The sequence below is a fragment of the Eriocheir sinensis genome, chromosome 44 (assembly GCF_024679095.1).
Source record: "Eriocheir sinensis breed Jianghai 21 chromosome 44, ASM2467909v1, whole genome shotgun sequence".
NCBI classification, from domain to species: domain Eukaryota; kingdom Metazoa; phylum Arthropoda; class Malacostraca; order Decapoda; family Varunidae; genus Eriocheir; species Eriocheir sinensis.
Window position 1 is genome coordinate 11,612,527 of NC_066552.1, and position 21,672 is coordinate 11,634,198.

General features: G+C 40.8%; 1 protein-coding gene across 5 annotated transcripts in view; it reads right to left on the bottom strand.

The window, feature by feature from the left end:
* The window catches only part of LOC126980485 (transcription factor GATA-4-like), a 210,664-nt gene that overhangs the window by 158,515 nt on the left and 30,477 nt on the right, over nt 1-21,672 (bottom strand). The window lies entirely within an intron of this gene.

Below are 21,672 nucleotides of genomic sequence, written 5' to 3' on the forward strand. Positions count from 1 at the left end.
GTGTTCGGAACCTACCAACATAGGATCGGAATGTCTTAGAGGTTTTGACACTAGCGGAAGCCACTGTCTTTGTGCCGGCTTACAGAGGGGATTAAGGCAGATAACACTAGTTTAGAGATATTGAATAAAGGGATTACATGGAGATTTTTTGATAGGAGGAATTATGGATGCTCGCTTTGGGGGTTTAAGTGTTAGGTTGAGGTTGAATACTTCTTCGGTGATAAATATTTACTGGTCTTCCTGTAAACATCATCGATTCTTAATATTCAGCTATAAAAGGGAAAATGGGAAAGGAGGAGGCAGGAAAGAAGGAAAGAAGGGAAGCAGGAATGAGAGGATGAATGAGACGAAAGGAATATAAAGTAAATAAAGCAGAAAAGAAAGGAAATAAAAGAATGCAAGCAAGGAGAAGGAAGGGATAGAAGGGAAGAGGAGGGAGAGATAAAATAATAAGAAATAAAATAAAAGAATAAAGGAAAAAAAGAAAGAAAAGCAGAAAATGAATTAAATTGAATGATAACGAAAATGAAGATAAAGATTGGAAAATAAAATCGGAATCCACAATAACAGAGAAGAGGGATACGATGGAAGGATGGAGATAGACAAGGGATACAGTAACTCGTAAGGGACAGAGAGTACGTAAAGGATAATTGTGACAGTTTAAAAATAGACAAAAATATATATCTAAGGGAAGAAAATTTGATCTTTTAAAACGTATCCACCCGGAGGAAAATGAGGAATGCGAAGAATAAGCAAACAAACAAGGAAACAAACACATACTTCCTTCAGCAACACCACAGGCAAAATAATATATATAAGAATTGAAATTTAAATCCTGCTTAAAAACAGAATGAAGAAGAGGAAATGAAGGAAAAAATTGTTTACTCTAAAATGAAACGAAAAACACAATATTGCGAACTTTACCATCAAAAGTTAAAAAAGATATTCCTAAAGATAAGTTTTCTTGAAAAATGATATAAAAGCAAGATAATAAAAAAATCACAAACACTCCTCGTGGAAATAATCTTGAATAAATATCACAAACACTCGCCTTGAAAAAGTAAAAAAAAAAAAAAATACAAACATCCCTAGAAAGTAAAAAAGTATCAAACATTCTCCTAAAAGATAAATGAATAAATAAAAAAAGGAAAATATCACGAAAATACCCCTAGGAAAAAAAATAACTTCCTCTAGAAAAATATGTAAAAAAGTAAAATCACAAACACTCCATTTTTAAAAAAAAAAAAAAAAAAAAAAAAAGAAATAATACCACAAACCTTTCATTAAATAATATAAAAAGAACAAAAACTCCCATAAATATAGTAAAAAGAAAATATATCAGTAAAGGAATCAAGTTAAAAAAAAAATACAGCAAACATTCCCTTAAGACACGCAAAAAAAAACAATACAAACAAAATCCCTCTTGTTTGCCTTCCGTCTTATTTCACGGCGGGCGGAGACTAATGACGAAGGACGGTGTAACGAGGCCGCGGCGTTTTGTCCTCGTTAGCGACGCGGCGAGATAGCGAGGCGAGAGGAGACACGAGAGGGACGAGGAGCAAACAGGGCCTTGAAACAGGTTAATTGATGCGCCAGGTCACAGCTCCGCCAGGTGTGATGGGAGGAGGAGGAGGAGAATGGGAAACAGAAAGGGTAAGAGAGAAGGAAAATTGGAAAAAGGTGGGTAGAAGGGAGATGAGGTAAGGAAGGTAAATGGGGGAGGTGAGAAGAGGAGAAGAGAGAGGTGAGGAATAGAGAAAAAAATGGAAAAAGGAGGGTAAAAGGGAGATGAAGTAAGAAAAGTAAATGGGTGAGGTGAGAGGACGAGAAGAGAAAGGTGAGGAAGAGAAAAAAAAGACAAAAGGGGAATTAAAAGAGATAGAATGAAGTAAGGAAGAAATAGTAAAAACGGGGTGAGGAAGAGAAAGATGGGATATAGAGAAGGAAGGAGAAAAGAGGACTTAAAATAAAAGTGTAGAAGGGGGTGAGGTAGAGAGTGAAAGAAAGAAGATGGGAAATAAAAACTGAAGGGGAAAAATGGCAGTGGAAAAGGAAATAGAAACGGCAAAGGGGTTTCTCTCTCTCTCTCTCTCTCTCTCTCTCTCTCTCTCTCTCTCTCTCTCTCTCTCTCTCTCTCACACACACACACACACACACACACACACGTCTCAATCAGTAGGTGGTGGTGGTTGAGGTGGCGGCGTCGGTGATAGGAGGAGGAGGAGGAGGGGAGGGGGGCACAGCAGGACACAGCGGGCGGCACAGCAGGAGTGACCGACCCGCTGCGAGGAACAACACACACAGCACCTTAACTTCACCTTAGAGACGGGGGGAGTGGGGGAGGGGGTTGACACACACACACACACACACACACACACACACACACACACACACGTAATAGACTCTTTCACGGCATTTTCACTGTGTGTGTGTGTGTGTGTGTGTGTGTGTGTGTTATGACAGAGGAGACAGATCAAGAAATACTAAAAAATACTAAAAATATACACCATCCCAATACCACTACTACTACTACTACTACTACTACTACTACCATTACTACTAAGGAGGGAGGAGGAAATGGCGTAGGAGGAAGTCATGGATGTAGGGAGGAAGGGAAGGAGTGGGGGAGAGAGAAAAGGGGGGAGAGGAAAAGGGGTTGGGGGACACGTTGGCTGGGTGGTCTCCAGGTAAAGTTAAAGGGAGAGAAAGGGAAGGTAAGGAGTGAGGGAGTAAGAGGCTCTCCCTTTTATCTCTCCTCTCGACGTCTTTATCTCGGTCATCTTGGTCCTTGGCGGGGCAGCTGGCGAGCGGTGGGGGTGGGTGGGGGGGGTGAAGGTGATGGTGGTGGTGGTGGTAGTGGTGATGGTGGTGGTGGTAGTGGTGATGGTGGTGGTGGTGGTGGTGGTGGAAGTGGACAAGTGGTGGTTTGTCGTTTTAGTCTGTCTGTCTGTTTGTCTGTGTGTCTATCTGTTTATCTGTCTGTCTGTTTCTCTCTCTCTCTCTCTCTCTCTCTCTCTCTCTCTCTCTCTCTCTCTCTCTCTCTCTCTCTCTCTCTCTCATTCACCCGTCTCCTTCCCTAATGGACCGCAGCCGTCACCACAACCGCCCCCCCTCCACCCCCACACTCTCTCTCTCTCTCTCTCTCTCTCTCTCTCTCTCTCTCTCTCTCTCTCTCTCTCTCTCTCTCTCTCTCTCTCTCTCTCGTGTTAAGTGTGTCATTATTATTGTTTTTTCTTCCATTATTATCCTGATTATTTTTTTTTCTTTACCTTGGCGCTCAGGTAAGTACCGCCTGATTGCCGCACACACACACACACACACACACACACACACACACACACACACACACACACACACACACACACACACACACATACACATACACACCGTCTTTCATTTTCCTTTCTTCTTGTGGAGAGAGAGAGAGAGAGAGAGAGAGAGAGAGAGAGAGAGAGAGAGAGAGAGAGAGAGAGAGGGTGGATGGGTGGGAGAGGGGGTTGGGGGCAGTAGGGAAGAGATGGGAAGGGGGAGGAGGAAGGGGTGGTGGGGTTGGGGAAAGAGAGGTGGAGGGGAAAGAGTGGGAGGGAGGGAGAAGGGGATTGTGGAGGAGGTAGGAGGAGGAAGGGGGGGGGAGAAGGAGAGGGGGGGATGTAAGGGGGGGAAGGGGGTCATGGGATCGATGCGTGAACCACCAGGTGTGTGTGTGTGTGTGCGTGTGTGTGTGTGTGTGTGTGTGTGTGTGTGTGTGTGTGTGTGTGTGTGTTACCAGTCATTCACTCCTCGTTCCATTCTTTCACATTTTCCATTATAATTAAACATTTTCTTAATCATGAAATTTATACGTAAATTTTTATACATGTTATTTTCTTTGGTTTTTGTCTTTTTTATCCGGATGAAAGGAAATATTGATGTAGCGTTTATTTGAAAAGTGAAAGTAGAATGAAAGGGAAGAATTAGGTGTAAATATGTCTGTGTCTCTGTCTGTCTATCTGTATGTCTGTCTGTACCTACCTGTCTAACTGTCTCGTCTTCTGTATGTTTGTCTGTGTCTGTCTCTGTCTCTCTGTCTGTCTATATTTTCCTGTCTGTCTATCTCGTCTTCTGTTTATGTTCGTCTGTGTCTGTCTCTGTCTCTCTGTTTATATTTTCCTGTCTGTCTATCTCGTCTTCTGTTTATGTTCGTCTGTGTCTGTGTCTCTGTCTCTCTGTCTGTCTATCTCGTCTTCTGTCTATGTTCGTCTGTGTCTGTGTCTCTGTCTATCTGTATGTCTGTCCGTCTGGCTTGTCTGTCTATATCTCCCTCAATTACCGTTACTCCTCCTCCTGCTCTTCCTCCTCCTCCTCCTCCTCCTCCTCCTCCTCCTCCTCCCTCATTTGTTATTCATACTTCCGTTTTCTTCTTTCTCCCATCAGTTCATCATTCCGGTTTCGGCTTTTTTTTTTTTTTCCTCGTCCGTCTCCTCTTTATCTCCTCCACTTCCAGCAGTAATTCCTTCGCCAATATATGTTTCCTCCTTTCTCTCTCTCTCTCTCTCTCTCTCTCTCTCTCTCTCTCTCTCTCTCTCTCTCTCTCTGTTTTATTCATTAATTTCGTGTTTTTTATCTTTAATTTGATGTTCTTTTTTTTTTTGTGTGTGTGTGTGTTGTTTTGTTTTTCTTGTTTCCATTTTTTCCAGTTTTTTTTTTTCTTTAATTTGATGTTTCCTGTTTTACTAATATTCTCTAACATATTTTTTCCGCCTTTTGTTGTTTGTTTTGTTTCTTTTTTTATTTATTCTCTTTCCCTGCATCATTTCTACTTTTATTTTCTTTTACTTTCCTTTTTTCCTCTTTCCATCCTTCCCTTTTTCTCTTTTCTCCTCTCCTTTGTCTATATCCATCTTTATCCTTTCATTGTCTCCCTCTTCTCTCTTTATCTGTTTCTATTACACTCCATCATCTTTTTCTTTCATGCTAACTTCTTCATTTTCTTTATCTTTCATTTTTTCTCTTTTCTTTGATTCTTATTCTTCATTTTTCTTTATTTCTCTATGACATCTCTTCCTCTTTCTTTCTTACTACTTCAATTTCCTGTATTTTATTGTTTTCCTCCTTTTTTCTCTTTTCCTTATTCTTTATTTTCTTTTAATTATGTAGTTTATCTCTCCCTTCCTATTTCCTTATGTCCTTACTTTCTCTTCTCCTGTATCCTTCATTTTTTTTCTTTCCTTTTTTTTCCTTTTTATTTTCCTTCCATTTCATCCACCCACTTATTCCTGTCTCCCTTCTTTCCCTCCTTACTTCTCTCATTTCTTCTTTTTCTTTCTATAGCTTTCTACCTTTACCTCCTCCTCTTCCTCCTTATTCTGCTATCTTCCTCCACTTCCTATCCTCTTTTTCTCCCTTCTTCCCTCTCTTCCTCCCTCCCTTTCTTCTTCATGTCTCTTGTTTCTCCTCCCCTTTTCCCCCTCTCTCCTCTATCTATCCTCCTTTTTCTTCTTCATGTCTACCTCCTGTTCCTCCTCCTCCTCCTCCTCCTCCTCCTCCTCCTCCTCCTCCTTATGAATGTGTTTAAATGGGTAAAAAAAAAGGAAGAAAAAAAGGGGGAACCATAATTTCACCCCTTCGTGGTCCACACTTAATGGTCCTTGCCACTGGGGGCAAGAAGGTAAGGAGGGAAAGTAAGGAAGGGAAAGAAGGAAAGAAAGGAAAGAAAAAGAGGTCTTGCAGGTTTTTGGGTGGGTGATATTTTGTTTTCTAGGTGATAGTAGTAATAGTAGTAGTAGTAGTAGTAGTAGTAGTAGCAGTAGTAGTAGTAGTAGTAGTAGTAGTAGTAGTAGTAGTAGTATGTGATTATATAAGAAAATAAAGAAAAAATAATTGATTCAACACTTAAAACAACATTATAAAATCTTACCGAAGCTTCTACTACTACTACTACTACTACTACTACTACTACTACTACTACTATTTCTTTTACAACCACTACAACTATCAAAACCACCACACACACACACACACACACACACACACACACACACGCCGTCGCCTCCATTTCGTGGTCGTAAAGTCCGTGGCGGGCGTTGCGTGTCGTGCTGGTCGCGGTCAAGCAGGCTTAACACATAGCTTGGATGCCGCGTGTGTGTGTGTGTGTGTGTGTGTGTGTGTGTGGCAGTAGCAGAGTATGTAGCAGTAGTAGTAGTAGTAGTAGTAGTAGTAGTAGTATACAGTAGTAGTCGTAGTAGTAGTAGTAGTAGTAGTAGCAGTATACAATAGTAGTAGTAGTAGTAGTAAGTTGTAAGTAGTAAGTAGTAGTAGTAGTAGTAAGTTGTAAGTAGTAAGTAGTAGTAGTAGTAGTAGTAGTAGTAGTGTTTGTTTTCTTTATACTTTAGTTACTGTTGTTGTTGTTGATGAGAAATGCATATTGTTGTTTTTACTGACGTGTATTAACTACACACACACACACACACACACACAACGTCACGCAAGGAAAAATAAATATACACGAAAGAAAGTATTAGAGGTATATGCCTTTGTGATGATGATGGTGATGATGATGATGATGATGATGATGATAAAAAAATAATTGCAAGGACACAGCAGAAGTAAATAGAGCAACAACCGCAGAAGCAAAAAAATAAGTAAATAATAATAATAATAATAAAAATAATAACAATAACAACCAACAGTAAGAATTATATACAAAAACAAGGCTTACCTCTATAATTTTATCTTTATGTTAGAACCACACACACACACACACACACACACACACACACACACGAACTAGTGATGTCAACAAGGATGGACTTTGTGTGTGTTTATGTGTGTGTGTGTGTGTGTGTGTGTGTGTGTGTGTGTGTGTGTGTGACTCATTTGGCTCAAGAACCTTACAACTCACTCACTCACTCACTCATATACACTCCCTCTCTCACTCACTCACTTACTCTTTCATACGTAAATGTTCTGTATTATTAATTTCCCTTTCTTTCCTATTTTCCCGGAACTCCTTTCTTTATTGTCTTCTTAGTAACTCCTATTCCATATGTTACTCTTCCTTATCTCCTTCCCTCTTTTTTATACCCATGTCTGGCCCTACTAATTAACTCTCTTTTGCCTATCTTCTTTTTTTTCTCTCCTTCTCTGTTTTCTTTGTGTTTTCTTTTATTGTCTCTATGTATTCAATTATTCATCTATTTCTCCTTTTATTACCTCCCTGCTATCTCCTTCCATTCCTTCCTTCTTCTCTGTCTTTCTGTCTTTCCTTTCTTCTTCTTTCCTACTTTCTTTCTTCACTTTTTCTTTGTTGTCTTCTCTTCTTTCTCATGTATCTTTCTACTTTTCCTTCCATTCATTCCTTCTTTTCTTTCTCCTCCATTGGGATCTTTTCTTTCTGATTTCTTCCTCCCCTTTTATCGTCCTGTCTCCCCTTTCTACCCTTCCTTTCTTCTTTCCTTCCTTCTTCCTTCCTACCTTCTTTGTCCCATTCTTCCTTGTTCTCTTCCTTTCTCTTCCATCTTCCTACGTTTTCTCCCTCCCTCTCATTTGCACTCCTTTCCTCCTTCTCTCCCTTCTTGTCTTACTCCCTCCTACTCCAATTAACATGCACTTCCTTCCTTCTCTCTCTCTCTCTCTCTCTCTCTCTCTCTCTCTCTCTCTCTCTCTCTCTCTCTCTCTCTCTCTCTCTCTCTCTCTCTCTCTCTCTCTCTCTCTCATTAACTCAATCCCACACCTTCGTGAAACCAGACACCACGTGATCGTAAATACTTAAGTGCACACACACACACACACACACACACACACTGAAGGCAATAAGGGAGGGAATTACAAAGGCCCGGATACATAATTTTTCTTAAGCAAATGTGAGGCAGATTAGAGAGAGAGAGAGAGAGAGAGAGAGAGAGAGAGAGAGATACACACATACTCAAATAAAAAGATAGACAGGTAACAACATACATAAATAGATGGATAGATAGATAAACAACATTTCAAAAATACGTAGAAATTTAATATGTAGATAGTAAAGCAATTGATATAGATAGAGAGAGAGAGAGAGAGAGAGAGAGAGAGAGAGAGAGAGAGAGAGAGAGAGAGAGAGAGAGAGAGAGAGAGAGAGAGAGAGAGAGAGAGAAAAAACGGATGGGTATGGGAAGAAGGAGGAGGAGGAGGAGGAACAGGAATGAGGAGAAAACATAAATTATAAACGCGAGAGGGAAGAGTCGATGAACGATAAGGGAAGGAAGGAAGGAGAGAGAGAGAGAGAGAGAGAGAGAGAGAGAGAGAGAGAGAGAGAGAGAGAAATATTTCCTGTCTGATACGAATATTAGTGGAGGGAAGGAGGGAGGGAGGGAGAGGTAGGAGAGGAAGTGGTGGTGGAGAGGAGAGCTATGGGTGAAGGAGTGGAGGAATGGAGGGGATGGTGGTGATGGTGGTGGTGATGGTGGTGATGGTGGTGATGGTGGTGATGGTGGTGGTGAGAGAGAGAGAGAGAGAGAGAGAGAGAGAGAGAGAGAGAGAATGGAAAAGAAAGATATCGTGGTGGTGGTGGTGATGGTGATGGTGGTGGTGATGGTGGTGAGAGAAAATGAAGGAGAGAGCAAAAGGAAGGAGGGAATGATGATGAAGAAAATAGAGCATAAAGATATTGTTGCTGTGATTGTGGCGGTGATGATAGTGTTTGTGGTGGTGGTGATGATGGTGGTGGTGGTGATGGTGGTGATTGTGGTGATGGAAGGGTTGGTTGACTGAGTGGAAACAACCGGAGTGAGTGTAGGTGTGTTTTTGTATTGAGGAAGGAAAATAAAAACTAAGGGAGGGAAAAAGAATAGAAGAGGGAAAGGAGGAAAAAAGTAGAGGTGTTGGTCTTTTTCTGCCAGGTAAAGGTAGGGAAGAAATTTAAATGATGGGAACACGATGGCAAAGGAAGATAAAGGAGAGCATATGGAAAAGGTGCAAGTCTTTATCGATAAGCATGAAATAAATACGAGTGATAAGAGATTAGAAGTTGAGGAAAGAAAGGGGTAAATCACTCGTCTTTTTTTTGTGTTTGTAAGGAAGAAATCTAAATGATGGGAACACGATGGCAATGAAAGATAAAGAAGAGCATATGGAAAAGGTGCAAGTCTTTATCGATAAGCATGAAATAAATACGAGTGATAAGAGATTAGAAGTTGAGGAAAGAAAGGGGTAAATCACTCGTCTTTTTTTGTGTTTGTAAGGAAGAAATCTAAATGATGGGAACACGATGGCAATGAAAGATAAAGAAGAGCATATGGAAAAGATGCAAGTCTTTATCTATAAGCATGAACTATATACGAGTGATAAGAGATTAGAAGTTGAGGAAGGAATGGGGTAAATTACTCGTCTTTTTTTTTGTGTATGTGTAAGGGAGATATCTAAATTATGGGAATACGTAGCAGAGGGAGATAAGGAAGAGCATGTTGAAAAGGTGCAAGTCTTTATCTGTAATCAAGAACTGTATAGATGAATGATAAGAGATTGGTTAAGGAAGGAAAGAGGTAGAGAATGTTTTTTTTTTTTTTGTGAGGAGAGGAAATATTAACTGCTGGGAATGTGTTGGTAAGGACGATAGGCAGTATGCGAATGAGATGCAAATCGTCAACCATAAGCAAGAACCATATAGATGAATGATAAGGGAGGAGAAATTGAGGAGGAAAAGGGTAGATAATTGTCGGTCTTTTTGTATAGAGAAAATATATAAATGGTGGGAATACGTTGCAGAGGAAGATAAAAGAGTGTGTGGAAGAGATGCAAATTTTTATCCATAAGCAAGAAATGATAAGAGATGAAAAGTTGAGGAGGAAAAGGGGTAGAGAAGTGTTGGTCTTTTTGTATAGGAAAAATATTTAAATGGTGGGAATACGTTGAAGAGGAAGATAAGAGAGTGTGTGGAAGAGATGCAAATTTTTATCCATAAGCAAGAAATGATAAGAGATGAAAAGTTGAGGAGGAAAAGGGGTAGAGAAGTGTTGATCTTTTTGTACAGGGAAAATATTTAAATGGTGAGAATACGTTGAAGAGGAAGACAAAAGAGTGTATGAAAGATGCAAATTTTTATCCATAAGCAAGAAATGATAAGAGATGAAAAGTTGAGGAGGAAAAGGTTTAGACAAGTGTTGGTCTTTTTGTATAGAGAAAATATATAAATGGTGGGAATATGTTGAGGCAGAGGAAGATAAAAGAGTGTATGAAAGATGCAAATTTTTATCCATAAGTAAGAAATGTATATTTGAATGACAAGAGATTAGAAGTTGAGGAGGAAAAGGGCAGATAATTTTTGGTCTTTTGTATAGAGAAAATATTTAAGTGGTGAAAATATGTTGCAGAGGAAGATAAAAGAGTGTGGAAGAGATGCAAATTTTTATCCATAAGCAAGAAATTATATAAAGATGATAGGAGATCAGGCTGAGGAAGCTTAGGGGTAATGAACTTATTTTTTAGTCTTTTTGTGTAAGAAATAAATGTTAATGGGGATAATGGTTTTCGTTCATATGGTGAAAATAATTAAGTAAAACAGAGAAAATGTGTAGCGGACTTTAGCATAGAAGCCTCAGTCTGAAGACACACATCGCCTATACAAAATCAACCGGTATTAGTATTTCCTTGTATGAATAAAAAAAAAAAAATGTTGGTAGCGGGGTATTTTTTTTTTTTTTTTCAAAGTTTCAAAAAAGTATCGCGAAGGTGCTTGAAAGAATACCCGATGAAAATTATGTCTACTGAACACTAAACCTGGTCACTAGTTTAACGTACCCATTTCTCTCCCTCGCAGGTTATACTCCCCTCCCCTCCCCCTTTCCCCCTCCCCCTGCCCCCTCCCCCTCCCCCTCCAATCCTACGGGCGCCTGTCACACCTCCACCTGACATTCTTCGCACCCGGCCGCCGTGTCACCGCCGCCCGCCGCCCCGCAGGTATGTGACACCGGCACTCGCTCAGGTGTGGCCAGGTGTGTACCCTTATGTAAATAGCCCTGTTACCTGTGCCCCGCCTGTGTCAGCCTGCCGCTCACGCTGGTGACGATGGTGGTGATGATATTATTATTGTTTAATTATTTTATTATTTTGATTGGCATTATTATTATTATTATTACCGTTGTTGTTCTTGTTATTGTTGTTGTTATCAGTGTTGTTATTTGCAGTTTTATTTGTATTCGTCTTGTTCTTGTTTTCCTTGTTCTTGTTCTTCTTTTTCTTCTTCTATCCATCCTCCCTTCTTGTTCTTCTTTTTCTTCTTTTTCTACTTCTTTTTGTTCTTTCTTCTTCTTTGCGAGAGAGAGAGAGAGAGAGAGAGAGAGAGAGAGAGAGAGAGAGAGAGAGAGAGAGAGAGAGAGAGAGAGAGAGAGAGAGAGAGAGAAACGCCTCACTAAGGTTTATTCTTTCTTGTTTTTCTTGTTATGTCTGGTGGACCCGCTGACGTCAGGCTTCCCTCCACCCCTCCACTCCTCCTCCACTTCTCCTCCACCTTCCCTCCACTTTCCTTTCACTTTGCCTCCACCTTAAGTCACTGTCCTCTCCTCCTTTGTCTCCCTTTCCTCCACTCCTCCACTCTCCCTCCTTCCCTCCACTCATCCTTCACCTTTGTCTCCCTTCCCTCCACCCTTCACGAGTTCCCTCCACTATGAGTCTCTCCACTTTGCTCGCCTTCTCTCCATTTGGACGAAGAGAAGAAAAAAGAAAGAGGGGGAAGAAGATAAAGGAGAGAATGGACAGAAAAAAGAACTCCATTAATGAAAGAAAAGAAAGAGGAGGAAAAAGAGAGAAAAAGAGAAGATGAAGAAATACAAGAAAAAATAGAAGAAAAGGAGATAAAAAAGGGCTAAGAAAAACAGCAAGAAGACGAAGAAGAAGAAAAAGAAAAGGAAAAGAAAAAGAAAAAGAAAAAGAAAAGGAAAAATAAAAATAATAAAAAAGAAGAAGAAAAAGAAAAAAAGAAAGAAAAAGAAGAAGAAAAAGAAGAAGAAGAAGAAGAAGAAGAAGAAGAAGAAGAAGAAACAAAAATGAAAATGAATAAGAAAAGTAATAAATTGATAGAAGAAGGTAAATGAAGATGAAGAAAAGAAGAAATAAGAGGAAAGTGAAAATGAAGGAAGAAGAAAAAGATAATGATGATGATGATGGTGATTATGATGATTATGATGAAAATATTAAGAAACAAGGAAAAAGAAAGCGGAAACAAACCAGGCGAGGAGAAAAAGGGCGAAGCAAGCAAGGGAAGAGAAGGAGGAGGAGGAGGAGGAAGGGGAGGAGGAGGAGGAGGAGGAGGAGGAGGAGGATGTTGTTTATCACGAAGTAAGTGTTTTATTTGTTGTCGTAGACGCGAGGTTGTAGAGGCCAGTGAGAGGCTCCTTAGGGTGGCCACGCGCCCTGTATGTGTGTGTGTGTGTGTGTGTGTGTGTGTGTGTGTGTGAGGGACAAATAAGGTTCCCCAAATTTTTAAGGGAGAAGTAAAAGAAGTAGTGTCTGTGTGTGTGTGTGTGTGTGTGTGTGTGTGTGTGTGCTCATTCATCAGCTCGTTCATCACTTCCCGCCACGTGCATTGCCTCATCAGCAATGTAAGTGTGTGTGTGTGTGTGTGTGTGCGTTCAATATCTAGAACATAAACCATTCTAGATAAGCAGATAAGCGAAGCGATATATTCACTACGTAAAGAAAAGAACTTAATTCGCCTCAGCAGTAAAATATGCTGACAGATTTAAGAACGAATTAGATCAACAGTTAATCCTCTGTTAGTTTACTCCATCTGCTTGTTTCTTATCTTCAAAGGCTTATTTACGATTGTGTGTGTGTGTGTGTGTGTGTGTGTGTGTGTGTGTGTGTGTAATTACTTCATTTATTTTGTCATTTCCATATCCTGTGTCTTTCTCTTCCATTGTAATATTTTCCCTACTCCACATTCCTTTCCTTCCTTCCACTCCTTTCCCACTCCAACCTTTCTTTTTTTTCTCCTCTCTCAACTTTCCCACTCGAACTTTCCTTTCTTTCTCCTCTCTCAACTTTCCCACTCCAATCTTTTTTTTCCTTTCTATCTCCTCTCTCTCAACTTTCCTCCTCCAACTTTCCTTTCCTTCCTTTCTTCTTTTTCATCTTTTCTACTCCAACTTTCCTTTCTTCCATTCTTCTTTCTCAACTTTTGCCACTCTAACTTTTCTTTACTTCCTTTCTTCTTTCTCAACTTTCCCTTTACAATTTTCCTTTCCTTTCCTTTCTTCTTTCTCAACTTCCCCACTACAACCTTCCTACTTTATTCATTTTGTCTACTCCTTTTCCCAGGTCTTTCTACTCGACAACTACTTTTTTGCTTTCTTCATTTTGTCTATCTTATCTTCTCTCGAATCTTCTGAGGCTTATTTGCAACTTTCCTAACTTCTCTTTAGTCTACCACACTCCTGATAAAACCTTCGCCACATGAAATAACCCTTGACAACCCCTTCTTAATTAAAATGTTTCATCTGCGTCCTTCTAGTGCACTACAATTTACCAACCCTGATAATTTTGTCAACCACTGGTCTATTCCATCGCCCTCTTCTTTTTACTCTTTAGAACCTCATTATAGTTTCCTTGATCAAATTGTCTACCATCGCCCAACTCCATCGTCCGCTTATACTTTTTTTTACAGCAAGGGAGGCAGCTCAAGGGACAACAGAAAAGACATCAACGAAAAAGCCCGCCTCCCGAAACTGACCTATCTTTCGGCCACTCCTCTTGACTCTTGTAGGAGCAGTGAGTAGCGGGCCTTTTTTTTTTTTTTAGTTTCCTTTCCTTAAAAAAAAAAAAAACGCTGCTCCGATGAAATGGAAAAAGTACGAGAAACCAGAGGAGAGGTCAATTTCGGGTGTTCGCTTCCTTGGCCCTCCTTCACAGCTTTCCTCCTCCCTCCTCAAGCTTTCTCCCCTCCACACGCACTCTCCAAGCTCGACACTTTAACGAGTCTACCATTTTATGAACTAATTTGCACCTGTTCACGTACTACCTGGAATTTGCTCTGTCAAGGTGTGTGTGTGTGTGTGTGTGTGTGTGTGTGTGTGTGTGTGTGTGTGTGTCATTGATCGCAGGTAACGTTTCGCTCTTACTCGACATTTGTGTGTTATTGTTTTTTTTTTCTTATCTTGTTTTGTTTATCTTTATTTTTGTTTCTGATTTATTCTTATCTGGTGTTTTTTTATACTCTCTCTCTCTCTCTCTCTCTCTCTCTCTCTCTCGTTTATCTCTTTCTTTCATCGTAATTTGTCTGGGTTCAATTTTCCTGTCGCATCAATTCCACGCCAGTGTGTGTGTGTGTGTGTGTGTGTGTGTGTGTGTGTGTGTGTGTGTAATCCAGCACGTGCCTCTTTACACCCTCCCCCCCTTTTTCTCTCCATCACACCTTCCCTTACCTGTCCTACCTTGCAACCTTACCCACTTTCCATTTTCCGACCCTTCTACTACTACTACCACTACTACTACTACAACAACTACTACTACTGCTACTACTACTACTACTATTACTACTACAGCTACTACTACTACTACTACTACTACTACTACTCTTCCGTATGGCAATCTTGAAAACTTGAATATAAGTGAATTTTGGACTTACATATATTCATTTTTCTCCTCTCATAAAAGAAAGAAAAGTGTAGCTGGAAAACGAAAAAAATAATAATGGGTAAGGGAGAAGAAGGAAAAAGAGATGTTGAATAAATAATTTTGGTACGAGGAAACAATGAATACACACACACACACACACACACACACACACACACACACACACACACACACACACACACATTTACCTTCCTTGCTTCCTGACTTAGTAACTACGGGAAGGTCAAGTCGTCTTTTATCTCCTCATTAATATCCATCATCCACAAGCTATCGTACAGACCTTCGCAAACCAACGTGCCGGACCTCAAGGAGTTTTTCGGTCTCTTCATCTCTATCGTGACGAACCTTACGCCTTTTTTCCGCCTCTTGATTTCTTTCATGGCATACATTAATCATTTACGTTGTTTCCTGTTTTTTTAGTGTATTTACTCTTCTGTTTCATCTGTGTATCTTTTGTCCAGTTTCATTTAATCATCTAATCATCATCTTGAAACACCTCACAGCCTCCTCCGTGTATTTAATCATCTAATCATCACCTTGAAACACCTCACAGCCTCCTCCGTTTATTTCATTATCTAATCATCATCTTGAAACACCTCACAGCCTCCTCCGTTTATTTAATTATCTAATCATCTTCTTGAAACACCTCACAGCCTCCTCCGTTTATTTAATTATCTAATCATCACCTTGAAACACCTCACAGCCTCCTCCGTTTATTTAATTATCTAATCATCATCTTGAAACACCTCACAGCCTCCTCCGTTTATTTAATTATCTAATCATCATCTTGAAACACCTCACAGCCTCCTCCGTTTATTTAATTATCTAATCATCTTCTTGAAACACCTCACAGCCTCCTCCGTTTATTTAATTATCTAATCATCATCTTGAAACACCTCACAGCCTCCTCCGTTTATTTAATTATCTAATCATCTTCTTGAAACACCTCACAGCCTCCTCCGTTTATTTAATTATCTAATCATCTTCTTGAAACACCTCACAGCCTCCTCCGTTTATTTAATTATCTAATCATCATCTTGAAACACCTCACAGCCTCCTCCGTTTATTTAATTATCTAATCATCATCTTGAAACACCTCACAGCCTCCTCCGTTTATTTAATTATCTAATCATCTTCTTGAAACACCTCACAGCCTCCTCCGTTTAGGGAAGGAAGTATAAGCCCGTATTCTCAGTTGTTTTCGGCCAGGGTTACCAAATTATCGTATTCAGACACTCAGCACATCGTATTTTCCGGTTTCTGAGTCACAGCTATCGCAAGCAAACGCCAATAAGTAATGCTTTTAACGAGAACTTTAACTGGTATTTCGTTATCTGTGTGGGTAAGAGCGTTTTGGGCCCTGGAACTGATAAATGCGATGTTTTGAGTACGATAATTTGGCAACTCTGCTTTCGGCTCCCATAACGCCTATTTCTAAACTCCACAAAGAAGACCAGTCAGGTGCTTAGGATTGTGTTCACGGTGCAGAAGCCTTGTCAAACTATCACTAAGCTCATGTTAATACCCAGAACCTCTACGAAACCCTTATTAAATGTGAGTGTGTAAGCCACGAAATGTTTGAGAATATGGACCAAAAGTGGACTATAAAGCTAGGTGCATACGCTAAAGCTGCGCGTGGCCTCAGTGCTCATTTCCGTCGCATTGACCATTGAGCCTGTGGTGGGAAGAGCCGATCACCCCGGGACACAGGGCCAGTCCGGGTTACCACAGCTTACCCTCCCCAGACTTCCCCCAAGCACCCATTTATCAACCAGCTCAAAAGGGAGGATATTTTGCCAGATGAGCTGCACACCGACTGGCCAGGACGTGGTTCGAACCCGTGCCAGCGGTCTCGTAGTAAGGCACGCTATCCACTGCACCACGGAGGCCAAGACCGAAGGAAAAATGCATTAATCATACTTGCATTTGCCTCGTCGCCAGACCCGCTCAACCTGATTTTCCTGTGTTTTCCCCGTTTTGGCGACACCGAGGGAGAGTAACTGTGAGGACCTGTGAAAGTTGAATAAACAGCCGTCCCCCGGTGGGATGTAGGTCATGCCCGGCTAAACTTATTGATACATTTTTGATCATGCAGGTAAACTTTCTGAGCAGGCGAGATAGCGTTACAATTTACATAACTGGTCTATATTTGTGCGTCGTTAGTTGGCTTTTTTTGCTGTGCTTCCTATCAGTTTTAAGCTTAGCAACTACGTCTGTCTTCACTATGTTTTTTTTTGTTAATATATACACTTGCTTATTCATCTATTTATTTTCCTAACAGAACAACCACGTAAAAAAATGGTCCTCTTAAACCCGTTGCTGAGGCAGTTAGTTTTAGTAGACACAATGAACAAAACAAACACACTATGCCGTATCATGGGACTGTCTTCATTGTATATATTATTTTTCCTAATTATACATGTACTTTTATTTATCTACTTATTTATTTACTTCACCAGGAACAAATACTTATAACTGTTACTCTTCGGCCCCGTTGCAGAGGCAGATTCAGTCGTTTCCGTAGACGCGAATAACAAAACAAAGAGCGTACCGTATCACCAGAAAAGAAAGTAGACGTTATAGAAGACGAAATGAAGGAAAAATAACAGGCCGAAGTTGAGGATGTAAAAATAAAGTACCTGTGTGAAATCAGTCGTCGTTAAAAAAAAAACAATAGGATGAAAAAAAAAGTTAGGTAAATAAAAATAAGGTAGGTGCGTAAAGGAAAAGGTGAAGGGAAGGTGGAGGGAAGGTAGATAGAAGGTGGAGGGAAGGTGGAGGAGTGGAGGGAAGGTGGAAGGAAGATGGAGGGAAGGAGAAGGAGGAGTGGAGGGAAGGTGGAAGGAAGATGGAGGGAAGGAGAAGGAGGAGTGGGGGGAAGGTGGAACGAAGGTGGAGGTAAAGGGAAGGAGGAGTGGAGTGAAGGTGGAAGGAAGATGGAGGTAAAGGGAAGGAGGAGTGGAGGGAAGGTGGAACGAAGGTGGAGGGAAGGTGAAGGAGGAGTGGAGGGAAGGTGGAAGGAAGGTGGAGGGAAGGAGAAGGAGGAGTGGAGGGAAGGTGGAGGTAAAGGGAAGGAGGAGTGGAGGGAAGGTGGAAGGAAGGTGGAGGGAAGGTGGAGGAGTCGAGGGAAGGTGGAGGAGGAGTGAAGGGAAGGTGGAGGAAAATAATAAGATGAATAGAAAAGTCAGGTATATGAAAATAATGTACTTGTGTGGAATCCGTCGTCTTCAAGAAAACGTTAAGATGAATAAAAAAAAAAGTGTATTTAAGAATAACGTAACACTTTGTCGTCTTTAAAATAACAAGGCGAACAGAAATATATATAATCGAGAGTTAAGCAAAAAAATTATACACTTAGTTTTTACGAAGGATCACATCGCAATGAAAATAATGTTAAAATGGCAAAGATGAAATTAAGTTGGGTTAATATTACAATTATTTTGCCTTTACAACTTCAAACGTGAGGATGGAATTATTCAACCCGGTAGCAGCGATGGACCAAATTTGTGGCTTTACCGTGTAGCAGTGACGGGCCAAATTTTCGCCGTTATATAAACCCCCCAAAATAAATGATGCATAAACTGATCACAAATGCGTTGATATTTATTATGAAATGGTTTGCGTGAGTGATGATTTTTTTTCTCATTTTTTCTCGCTAAGACGGGCCTTTAAGAAACATGATCCCCGCAGTTACCGGGTTAAACTATGTACCCAAAACTGTCATTATTTCGGTTTCCATATTATTATTCTATTTTCACAGGAGGAGCAACTTTCTGCCCTTTTTCTTCTTATTATTTTGTCTCGTCCTCGGTCAGCGTCCTTTACTAAAAATAAAAATAATAATCTGAGCTATTCCTCGCTTCACCCCCGGCAGGAAAGACAGGTTAGACGCTTCCTTCTCTTACATCAATCATTTCTAAAGCCCGAAGAAGAGGTTAATAGCGTCCCAATGACTCTTTCCTTACGTTCATGGTGCAGGAACACTATCACACTACCACCAGGGTCATAAAACTACCCCTGGAAATGCCCGACACTCCCACGAAAGCCTTGTCAAATATATGTGCTTTGGGGCCGATATGTTTAAGACTATGGCCGTCAACCGATAAACGACCGATGGGGCAGAGAGAAGGGAAGCAGTGACAGGCAGACAGACAGACGGATAGACAGACGAGTGAATGAATGTGACACGTGGTTCTGGTATGACTCAATTCAGCGCTCATGACGGCGGGTATTTCCATGCATATTTTACGTCCTATATAATTTAATGCCCCCCCCCCCCCCCACCCCACCCCCCACCCCCCCCCCCATCGCACTCCGTTCCGATTGTCACACTGCCATGGGTCTTTTGTTTACTCACTCTCCCCTGCAATATCTCTCGTGCCTCATGGATAGATCGTTGTGGGTTTTGTCATATACTTTCCCACGCTTTTCATTCGCCTCTTGATTTCGTTGCACTCAAGCGATACAGTTTTCCCTCACTAAGTACTGTAATATCACTAAGCACTGTAATAATTGGGTATCAGGACACCTCTCCTCCCGAAATTGACCTCTCTTTCGGCCACCTCTTTGGATTCTTTTTTGGAGCAGCGAGTAGCGGGCTTTTTTTTAATTATTGTTTCCTTTTTTGTGCCCTTGAGCTGTCTCCTTTGTTGTAAATATATATATATTGAGTTTGTGTGCCCTCCTTTGTTTCCTTTTACCCTTTTATTCCACTGCGTTTAACCAGTATATTGTTTTCCTGTTTTTCTTAGCATCATAGTAATATTTTTTTTGTTAATTATTTTGTTGTAGTTTATTTATTTATTTATTTATTTATTGTTATTTGCGTTGAAGCGATGTATTGCCGTGTACTGTTCCTTCATCCTTAACATCGTATCATTAAGTTTGTGTTCCTTCCATTGTTTCTTTTCTTAACTATATTTTATGGCGTTCAAGTAATATAATCATGTCCTGCTTTTCCACCTTAGTATTGCAATATTTTTTTTTACAACAAAGGAGACAGCTCAAGGGCACACAAAAAAGGAAACAATAATAAAAAAAAGCCCGCTACTCGCTGCTCCTAAAAAGAATCCAAAGAGGTGGCCGAAAGAGAGGTCAATTTCGGGAGGAGAGGTGTCCTGATACCCTCCTCCTGAAAAAAGGTCAAGTCGTAGGCAGGAGGAAATACAGATGAAGGAAGATTGTTCCAGAGTTTACCAGCGTGAGGGATGAAAGAGTGAAGATGCTGGTTAACTCTTGCATAAGGGGTTTGGACAGTATAGGGATGAGCATGAGTAGAAAGTCGCGTGCAGCGGGGCCGCGGGAGGCCATGCAGTTAGCAAGTTCAGAAGAGCAGTCAGCGTGAAAATATCGATAGTAGATGGAAAGAGAGGCAACATGGTGGCGGAAATTTAGAGGTAGAAGACTATCAGTAGGAGGAGGAGAGCTGATGAGATGAAGAGCCTTAGACTCCACTCTGTCCAAGAGAGCTGTGTGAGTGGAGCCCCCCACACACGTCGGAAACGATAGCAAGGTCTGAGGTTAAGCGTTCTGCAGCCTCCAGCCTGGAGTCATGTAATTTCTGTTGAGAGGGTCTTCTGTTGAAAGAAGTTGAATAATGCAGAGTGGAGTCATCAGCGTATGAGTGGATAGGACAGTTTGTTATGGAAAGAAGATCATTGATGAATAACAGGAAGAGAGTGGGTGATAGGACAGAGCCCTGTGGAACACCACTGTTAATGGGTTTAGGGGAAGAACAGTGACCGTCTACCACAGCAGAGATAGAACGGCTGGAAAGGAAACTGGAGATAAAGGAACAGAGAGAAGGATAGAATCCGAAAGAGGGCAGTTTAGAAAGCAAAGACTTGTGCCAGACTCTATCGAAGGCTTTCGATATGTCTAGCGCAACTGAGAAAGTTTCACCGAAACGGCTAATAGGATGACCAAGAATCAGTTAAGAGAGCAAGAAGATCGCCAGTAGAACGACCCTTGCGGAACCCATACTGGCGATCAGACAGAAGGTTAGAAGTGGAAAGGTGCTTTTGAAGCTTCCGGTTAAGGATTGATTCAAAAGCCTTAGATAGACAGGAAAGTAAAGCTATAGGGCGATAATTTGAGGGATTGGAACGGCCACCCTTCTTAGGCACAGGCTGTATGAAGGCGTACTTCCAGCAGGAAGGAAAGGTAGATGTTGATAGGCAGAGACGAAAGAGTTTGACCAGGCAGAGTGTGTTTTGCGTGCATTTCTTTGTTTCCTTTCATCTCCTCATCTAATTGCATTTCACGGATGTATTGCCATGCCCTGCTCTTCCTCACTTAACCTTATTGTGTGCCTTCCGTCTGCGTTCTCTATCTCCTCACTACACATCCACCTCTAGTTATTGTGTTTCACGGATGTATTGCCATGCCCTGCTCTTCCTCACTTAACGTAATGGTGTGGTTTCCGTTGCAGTGTTATGCGTTTTCCATCTCCACACTTACCTATTCATTGTGTTCAAGCGATATATTGCCATGTTCTGTTCTCCCTCCTTCAAGAGTGTATTATGTCTCTGTGTTGTTGTGTTATACGTCTTCCATTTCCCCACATTCCCTATTTCCCGTATTGAACGACCAACACAGTCTCTAACGTTCTTGCGCTCAGATGATGTTTTGTTACGCGGCGAATTTCCACATTTTCTGTTCATAAATATTTGTGCCGAAGAATATATTTTATCTGTCCGTTCTATGTTTTTCTTTGGTTTCGTTTTCTATCACAACGTTGATTTCTTCTTCATTTCTCTCTGGTCTCTATCATACTTTGCGTCCTGTATTTCCACGTATTGCATCCCGCTCTCGATAAGTTTTTTTTTTTTTTTTCGTTGTTTTTGTGTTTGTCGTGTCGTTTTGTCCATTGTCCGTTATTGTAAGCCTTATGTGTGTTATTTTTTTTCCGTTACAACATTATTTTCTGCCTATACAATATTTTCCGGGGGGTTTTTTTTCCATTTTCCTTCATATCAATATCCTCTATCCGCCCTATATCATGTTTTGGGGTCTTATGTATTTTTTTTTCGTTTCAATTTTCTGTCAACATTTCTCTTCAGCGCCTGAGGTATATACTGTTTTACGTCT